This window comes from Varanus komodoensis, unplaced genomic scaffold, assembly GCF_004798865.1.
Source record: "Varanus komodoensis strain SLA01 unplaced genomic scaffold, ASM479886v1 scaffold87, whole genome shotgun sequence".
Lineage (NCBI taxonomy): Eukaryota > Metazoa > Chordata > Lepidosauria > Squamata > Varanidae > Varanus > Varanus komodoensis.
Window position 1 is genome coordinate 1,923,940 of NW_025336565.1, and position 9,233 is coordinate 1,933,172.

A 9,233-nucleotide genomic window follows, 5' to 3' on the forward strand; every position below is an offset into this window, starting at 1 on the left:
AAAATAGGAAATTGGAGATGTTTGAGAAGACGTCTCAGGAAATGCCATACTTCTGGGTGCTGGCTTGACCTACGGAACAAGCGGTATGCCACAGTCCGTTGTCGTCCGATGGACGCTTCCTTGTCAAGAAAGCACGGATGGGCGAACCCCTCACTGGGGGTTAGTAGACGAAATGCCCGCGTTCTCGGCCCCACCTGGCTCCCCTCTCTGGGTTTTATTCCCAGCCGGTCCGACACAGGGTAAAGAACACGATGCAGCCTAGTGCCAGGCTCCGTTGGACACTGCATTAGGCGCTCCAGAAAGGAGTATTTCGACTGTGCCCGCTTCCTGAGTATTTCGACCCCCGTGCCACAAGGCCTCCGGCCTCCTCCCAGCACTCGGTGGCTCACGCCGGTGTGGATCCTTGAGCGGCCGGGTGCTGGGACCGTGACATCGCCCCCTCCACCCTGCTCTCCAGAAGTGCCCGCCCGCTCGCCCGCCCCCCTCCCTGCCCCGTCCCATCCTCTCCACTTCTCCCCCTTGCTTGTCCCCCCGCTCCTCTGGATGTGCCCCCACACACATACCAGGCCCGCCCTCGCAGTGGGGCGCCAGCCTCTCCCCTCCCCGCCACCCAGGTCAGGGACTTCATGGTCCTCGGCAGCTGCCGTGTGGATCACTTGATAGCAGACGACCAGAGAAGCCTCTGCGAACGCCCGAAATTACCTTTGGTTTATCTCCATCTCATCAGCCAGCCTAAATGGAGGACGAGGGTTGTAGAACCTGCTCATTTTTTTGTTATTTAATGTATGTCTGAATCTCCGGACGCATTTCGCAGGTTGTCAGGCATCTTTTGTTCTGTCTTCCGCTCACGGGCAGAATCGGCTCTTTTAGGGAAGTGTGAGAATTCCGTTCCGGTGAGCAAGAGCGTTGGTGCCCCTCCACACTTGTGCAAATCTCTCCGCAAAGTTGCACGGCTCGGACCGCGCATCCATGGCATTTGCCTGGCTCGGGGAAGGCCAGCCCGCCGTGGGATCCTCTGAACTCTGTGCCGGATGCTCCAACGTTCCCCTCTCCCTTCCCCTCTCCACCCAAGGCGTGCTTGGGACAATTGGCAATAATTCGAAATCGTCGAAATCGTCCAAACAGAACAAGTCTAAAATTAAAGCAAAAGTGATAAATCGTGTTGCAATACGCAGGAATCTCCTAAAATCTCCGAGTGGCTTGGAGGAAAGTGCAGCTCTTGCTATCCATGCAAAGGCCGTGGTTGCCGGTTCCTGGGAAGAGGGCTCTGCCACTGGGACACGCTCCGCGGAAGCCCATCTCCAGACAACGCCTCACCCGGCACCACCGACCCCTTCCCTTCTACTTCTGCTCCCGACTGTGAATCCATCAGCCACAACTTCCTGCTAGCGTCCACAAGACACGGCTGGACCGGTTGGGGCGCTGGCACGAATGCGATTATGGTTCAATTAGGGTTACAAAAAGGAAGAGTTAAAGTACATGGTGCCACTGTGGGGCTGAAGGAAACCCCAGATGGGACTCCTGGGTTTTATGCTCTAACCCAATTTAAATATTTCACAGGATTGTCTAGCGTAGCAAGATGATGAAGCCGCTTTGCAAAAATATTTATGCTGGGGATCCATGGGAGGGTATTTATATATTAAAATGGTGGAAAGCAAATAAAATGTCACGATGGGTTGCTTCTCTGTGGACTAGTTTCTTGTGCTTAAATCTTGGTTTTGCTTTCATCTTTAAAAAAGCAGAAGAGGAAACACTCTATTTGCAGCAAACATGTTGCTGTTTTGTGCTGTCGGTTCCAGAGCGTTGGTTCTCTTCTGTTACTCTTCAGCTGTGAGCAAAGTACGGGAGAGCAAAGGCACGGCACAACATTCGGTGGATTTGTTGGAGGAGCTGACGACATGCGCGTGGCGGGCATGTCGTGAGCGCAGCCGGCTGGTGCCGTAGGTCAGCCTAGATGGCCCAGGAGGCCCCTTTTGACTCGCTCTGTTTCTGTGTTTCTGCTTGGGGCAAGACCACAGAAACCACAGAAATCGAGTGGAGCCGCTCAGAACTCGCGTCTGCTGGAACGCACTTGGATTTTCCGCCGCTTCACACAGAGCCCTCCTCACCTCCTGCTGGTTCCTGTGGATTCTGCGTCTCGCCCACCTCAGCTGTCAGATTAGGAGGCCGATGTCCACAGCTGGCACAGCAGGAGCGGATGGGGTGATGGAAGGGAATCACCTCGGCCTCCATGCGGGAGGACCAGAGGCGGAGGCAGAGCCAGAAGCGGTGAGGGTCGGGCAGGGAGCAGGGCCTTCCAGAGGCAGAGCCAGGAAGCGGTGAGAGTCGGGCAGGGAGCAGGGCCTTCCAGAGGCGGAGGCAGAGCCAGGAAGCGGTGAGGGTCAGGCAGGGAGCAGGGCCTTCCAGAGGCGGAGGCAGAGCCAGGAAGCGGTGAGGGTCGGGCAGGGAGCAGGGCCTTCCAGAGGCGGAGGCAGAGCCAGGAAGCGGTGAGGGTCAGGCAGGGAGCAGGGCCTTCCGGAGGCGGAGCCAGGAAGCGGTGAGGGTCAGGCAGGGAGCAGGGCCTTCCAGAGGCGGAGGCGGAGCCAGGAAGCGGTGAGGGTCGGGCAGGGAGCAGGGCCTTCCAGAGGCGGAGGCGGAGCCAGGAGCGGGCCAGGGCGATGTCGCTCCGAAGGCACCAGCCCAGGCAGGATCGGGAACGCGCAGCGGCCGCCCTGAAGGCCCATGTGGACAGCCGGGCGGAGTGGCACAGCCCTGCTCCCAGCTGCCCTGCGGGGCTGCCCAGGTTCCAACCGTTTGCCGGCAGGACAGGCCCGTCCCGGCCCCTCATCCAGGTTCCCATCCCGACAAGAGCAAGTTCCTCCTTGGCGGAGTACAGCTGCCAACCACAGGCGTGTCCGTATTTGCACATCTCTTATTTTTATCAGAATGGATTTCCCCAGGGTAAACGACATGGGCGCTTATGCGCATCGATGCTCCTTGCACCGCTATCAACAGATCTTTCCGCAGAAGCCTCTGTAAGGCTCGTGTCTGATAAAGTCGCCGCTGCAGGCAGGGCGGGATCAAGCATTCCTGTTCCGACCTGAGCAGGAGTGGCCCTCGCGCTCCGGGCCTCGTCCGTCGTGCTCGCGCTCCGCATGTCTCGCTCCGAGGTGGGGAGCGCCCCTCCTAAGTGCGTTGCTTGCCTATCGTGGCATGGCCCCCGCCCCCAGTGCACCTTCAGTTTCCCAAAGGTGTCCAAGTTACTGGCCGCCGCCTCTCGTGGGGACCGACCCTGCAGGTCAAGCAGCGTTACCGGCACGTCCCATCTCCTGTTTCACGCAAGGCTGTGTGATGATTAATACCTTGGCTGGCTTTTCTGAATCCGCCAGAATCTGCCCCCTTGAAGGCAAGGGGGGCCTCTCCCAAGGGGCAGCAGCATGCAGGTGCCCGGAGTCCATCCTGAAACGCCATCGCTGCTCCGAGTCCCAGCTTGGCCAAGGCGGCCGGCCGTGTGGGCTGCGGCCACGGGCACACGCAGCCTTGGGCACGGGGGTGCGAGAAGCAAGGATCGCCGGATGCTGGTGTGGGGGGTCTGGTGCCGAGGCCGAGCGGCGGCGTTGGAGAAGACGGAGTGCGGAGCACTCGGCGACTGACCCAGTCCCAATTCGGAGGGGTGTGCCCACTCCCGCATCCTCACACAGTGGATGCGCATGCATGTTGCTCGCTCGCTTGCTTCATGGATTTAAGCATTTTTGCTGTGCTTGTCAGCTCCCAGAGCAATTTGTAAGGATCCGTGCTGAGGCTGTTCCTGCCCTCGGGCTGGTGATCTGAAGGATGCAGAGATCGAAATAAAGGTGGCACCCGAAGGAGGCAGCGTGGCGGGCACAGGAACAGCGTGGCTTCCGTTGGCACCACGTGGACAAGGGGAGGTCAGCGAGGAACGTGTCACGGCATCCCCAGCCGTGGGTGGGCAACGGGGTCCTTGCAGGCGCCGCCGCACCCCACGGTCCTCCGGGCACTTGCTTGCAGGATGGTGGAGTTGGAGGAGGTCTGCAAGGCCACGGAGTCCGGCCCCCAGCTCAGTTGAAGCACCAGTACTTCCAAGACGCACACGGGGGGAAAGGGGACATGCGTGGCTCTTGTGCTGAGGCAGGGCGGGGAGTGAGCGAGTCTGCTTACGTGAAGCATTTCTCCGCCAAAAGGATCCTTCCTTGAGTCCTTCCTCGGCATCCCCTCCCCTTGCCACCTCTGCCCACCACACGAGGCCACCCTTTTCTTCCGTGGACCACGGGCTGCTTGAGGCACCACAGCCAACTTCCGGCTGTTGCCTGGGAGGGGCTCCTGTGGCCGCACCACGGATGGGAGAGTCCCATGCCGCAAATCCACAATGGGCAGTGGGTGGGCTAAAGCAGCTCCGGGGTGAGCGAGACATGCTCAGAGGCACTTGCATCTGGCCCAAGAATATGACGGGGTGCTGGGACGAGTTCGGCTCCCCCATCCAGAACCAGAACCTAGCAGCCTCCTCACTTGGCAAGTGCTCCTCTTCCTATTTGCCTCGCACAAGCCTTGGTGGGGGACGGACAGAGCCCTGCGGGAAATGCTTCCCACGCGGAGATCCCAGCGAGTCCCAGCACAGGGCTCCTGAGAAGACGGGGCCTTCCCCAGGCCAGGCGGTCTTCCAGTTCTGAGGGTGAAAAAGTGCCCACTAAAAAGGGGAGCCGGGGTACTTTGGCTTGGCCGTTGCGCATACATATTCTGCAAACTGTTTTGGCTCTGGTACTGTTCTTTTAAGCACTGCAGTGCAGAAATTCACAAAATAGACAGGAGTTGGGGATAGAAACAGAGGAGAGCAAGGACAGTCAAAAGGAAAATACACAGAGAATCACAAATGCTGGGTGGAAACTCTCCGCTATTTATCATGTTCCTTTGCCCTTAAAGCGATCACACTTCCACGGAGAAGCTGTCACTTCAGCAGGCATCATGAGGGCTGAAGTCGAAAGCGAAGGTGAGTCACGATCTGAGCTGCTACCTGATTGCACGAGGGTTTTCGGCTCGGGCTCACTCTGCCTCCCACCCACCGCGGTGAGAGAAGCTTCACATTCCGGCACACGCCTTTCACATAGATAAAAATGCAACACGTGAACCTTTTGTGCGCATAAGGATATCAACACACAAACACACGGGGGGGGGGGGGGGGGAGGAGACGTTCCTTTCTGCACGCATGGAAGGCTCCGCGGTCGCCTGGGGCACGGACGCAATTGTGTGCGGGCTGCATCTGGGCATCTCTGGCTCTTCCTGAAGCTCAGCCAGTCAAGGAAGGGAGCAAAACGGGCTGAAGCGCTTCAGTTCCCGCACATTCCTGCCCTCCTTGGAGCAGCTTTGAGGACGGCAGGTTTTTAGTCATTTATGTGAGAGTTCTACCCTGCCTTTTTCTTTTTTAAAGAACTGAAAACAGCTCAGATAACTTGCCTCCTGCTGCTCTCAGTCCTATCCCCACAACAACCACCCTGTGAGGCAGGTTGGGCTGAGGGGCTGTGACCGGCCCAGAGGCACCCCGTGGCCTCCATGGCTGGGCGGGGACCAGGACCCGGGGCGCCCGAGTCCCAACCCCACACTCCCAGCCACAACGCCGCCCTGGTTGTCAGGCCTGATCTATCCTGCTGGGAGGAAAGTACCCATGGCTCTTTCTGCTGCTGATTAGCATTCCCGCCTGGACTTTGACGCCCTTCCCAACTGCACCCCGTCCAGGCTGAGCGGAGCCAGCGTTGCCTCAGCTACTGGTTGTCCCAGCTTAAGATGCTCGAGCCCCCAAACAGAATCTTCTCCCGGGGGCACATGGAGAAGACTTTGTACTCCGTATTCCCAAGAGCAGCGGGCCGAGGAGGCTGCAGTGACGCTTTCCTGGACGGGCAGGTTCCTGCTCTGTCCTGGGGCCAATCCTGCTGAATCTTTTCCTCAACGACAGGAAGGAGGGGTGACCTGTCTGCTGATAAAATTCGTAGACACTAAAACTGGGGCAGTGGCCACAACTGAGGAGCAGGTACTCCGGATCCAAAAGGATCTGGACAGACTATGGAAGTGGGCAGGAGACAACAGGATGGCGTTCAGTGTGGGTAAGTGCAAGGTCTTGCACTTGGGCCATGGGAATAGGTGTCATAAAAGCAGGTTAGGGGCCAAGTGGCTGGAGAGCTGCACTTGTGAAAGGGACCTCGGGGTGCCGGTTGACAGCAGGCTGAACTTGAGTCAGCCGTGTGATGCGGTGGCCAAGAGGGCAAACGCCACCCTTGATTGCATAGCCAGAAGTGTGGCTTCTAGATCGAGAGGGGTATTACTACCACTCTACACAAGTCTGGTTTGCCCGCAATTGGAGTATTGTGTTCAGTTTTGGGTCCCTCATTACAAGGGAGACATAGCCAGGTTGGAGTCAGTGCAGCGTAGGGCCACAAGGACGGTGGCCGGTTTGCAGGGAAAGCCGTATGAGGCGAGACTGAGGGAACTGGGTCTCTCCAGCCTGGAGGAGACTCAGAGGGGATCTGTTGGCGACATACAGGTATGTGAGGGGCTGGCACATGGAGATGGGTAGAGACCTGTTCTCCCCTGCAGAGGAAGGCAGGACGCGCTCCCATGGAGCCAAGCTCAGGGAGCCAAGGTTCAACTGGGATGCCAGGAAGCACTTCCTGACAGTCAGGACCCCAAGGGTGTGGGATGGGCTCCCACGGGAGGTGGCTGAGGCCCCATCGGTGCGGGTGTTCAAGGATAGGCTGGACGTCCACACGGTGGGCATGTCGTGAGCAGAGCTGGCTGGAGCCGGGGTCAGACTAGATGGCACGGGAGGTCCCTTCTGGCTCGCTCTGTTTCTGTGTTTCTATGCCGAATACCTACAGCTGGAGGAGGGAAAGCGCGCAAGAGTCTTCATGGGCAGCAGCTCTGGATGCTGCCACGTCCTCCTCCTCCCCCTGAGAGGCTTGCGTCACCCACACACATGTCGCTTCCCCCAGAGCAGCTCTGCAGAGGCGCTGCGCCCCCTCCCTCTCGGCTCGTGGAAGTCGCGCGAAGACGTGTGTGCGGAAGCCGGCCCGCGTGCCGCATGAATAAGCCATGAAGAGTTTAGCCTTCACACATCGCTTGGGGAGCCATTTTTTATTCATGCCCAGCCACATCTTTAAAAAGCCCTCGGTAACCCAGCGGAGTGAAAAAGGGAGAAGTGGGGCTGAGCAAAGGAGAGAGTGGGGCCAGCAGCGCTGGAAGGAGCTGCCGGAGAACAAGCCGTCCCTCGGTGGGAGAGGCGTCCCCCTCAAGGGGCCACTGCTGGCGGGGAGGCCGTGCGGCAGGTGTTTCCACGGGGGCTGCAGCTTGATCAGGGCCATCCCTGACAAAAGAGCCGAAGTACATCTTCATGGCTGTGGACGCTTTCTGTTACAAGCAAGCCCCCGGCCGAGGGGTCTGAACAGGCTGGGGGCGGCTGCTTCCAACCTCACCCTGAAAGGTGCAAGATCTCCGGAAGCGATGACAACGGTGAACGATGGAAAGCGGAAGCAGGCATTGGGAAGCGGACCGAATTTTGCACAAATGCTTGTGCCATAACGAATGTGCTAGTCTTTAAGGTGCTGCGGGACTGTCCTTCTTTTCAAGAGACCAAACATAGGAACCTTTTCCACAGAAAGGTATTTGAAGTTAAACCCCTCAAAGAAATAAGCTGGACAGGGAACGTCAGTGGTTCCCTGTGGCCTGGATTGGACCATGAGGAAAAGCAGGTCTGCGAAACACGGCAGGAGTGAGCCAGGGCAGGCCGAGGGGGGCGGCAGGCTCAACGGGGCAGCCGGGGTGGCAGGACACCTCGTTCGCTTGCTGCAAATTCCCACAGATTTTGGGGCTGAGAGATTTATTTGCAGCCAATGTGTGAAGTGTTACACAGTCCCTCTGCCGCCTACCTCCGTTTTGTTATGAGAAAGCTGCAAACAGGCTGCCTCCTGCCAACAGGCTGTATATTTAATGATGGAAGAAATATACACACACAGATCAACTCCAAACTGTTCCTCATACACAGGCTGCCAACTGTTTAAAAATCTGAAGTCACACCCATTCCACACCCCCACCCCAGGCTATACATAATTGCCTGCATTCCAAGATCGCTTTAAATTGCATAACTGCATTGAAGTAATATAAAAAATGATAAAGTCCAAAGATAGGATCTCCCAGACCAGCAGGAAACCTCCTCAGCGCAGAAAGCCCCGAGGACGCTCACGCAGAAGGCGCAGGAGGAGAGTCACCCGCCTGAAATCTTGCAAAGCCCCGGGACCAGTGGTGGTGAACCCGTGGCACACGAGCCAAGTGGCTCCAGCATCGCCCCAGCAGCCGAGCATCACATCACAACACACAAGGGGCCGTGCGCCTGCTCGGAAAGGAGTGGCGGCGCCAGGCGATGACGTCACAAGCCGCACCTCATCAGCCGCGACTCATCTGAGCTTTTGCAGGGCCGGTCAATGCACTGCCAAGGATACATATGCTAGGACTGACTGATTTCAGGTTTTATTACACCGTTGGCACTTAGCGATAAATAAGTGAGGTCGATGAGGACCCATCGGTGAGGGTGTTGAAAGAGAAGCCGGACATGCACATGGTAGGCATGTCATGAGCGGAGCCAGTTGGAGCCGGGGTCAGACTAGACGGCCCGGGAGGGCGCATCTGATTCGCTCTGTTTCTATGCTTCTATGTTTCAAAGTGGGTTATGGGTTGCAGTTTCGGCATTCGGTCTCCAAAAAGTTCACCATCACTGGGTTAGGGTTAGAGAAATGAGGTGTCCTGGGACAATTTGGAATGTGGAATGTGTGTGGAATCGGTAGAACTGATGAGCTGTGCAGAAAAAGCTACTCAGGGACGGCTTTTTCAAAGTCGCATTATTTTCAATGGAGCTCTAGCCCTATATTAGGGTTAGCGGTGGGCCCCAGGGTAGGGTTAGGGTTAGGAAAACGAGGCGTCCTGGCATGGTTTCGATGGTTGGAATGTGTTTAGAATGGGCAGAAATGATGAGCTGCGCAGAAAAAGCTACTCAGGAACGGCTTTTTCCAAAATCGCATTGTTTTCAATGGAACTCTAGTCCTATATTAGGGTTAGGGGTGGGCCCCAGGGTAGGTTAGGGTTAGGAAAACGAGGTGTCCTGGCATGGTTTCAATGGTTGGAATGTGTTTAGAATGGGCAGAAATGATGAGCTGGGCAGAAAAAGCTACTCAGGGACGGCTTTTTCAAAATCGCAT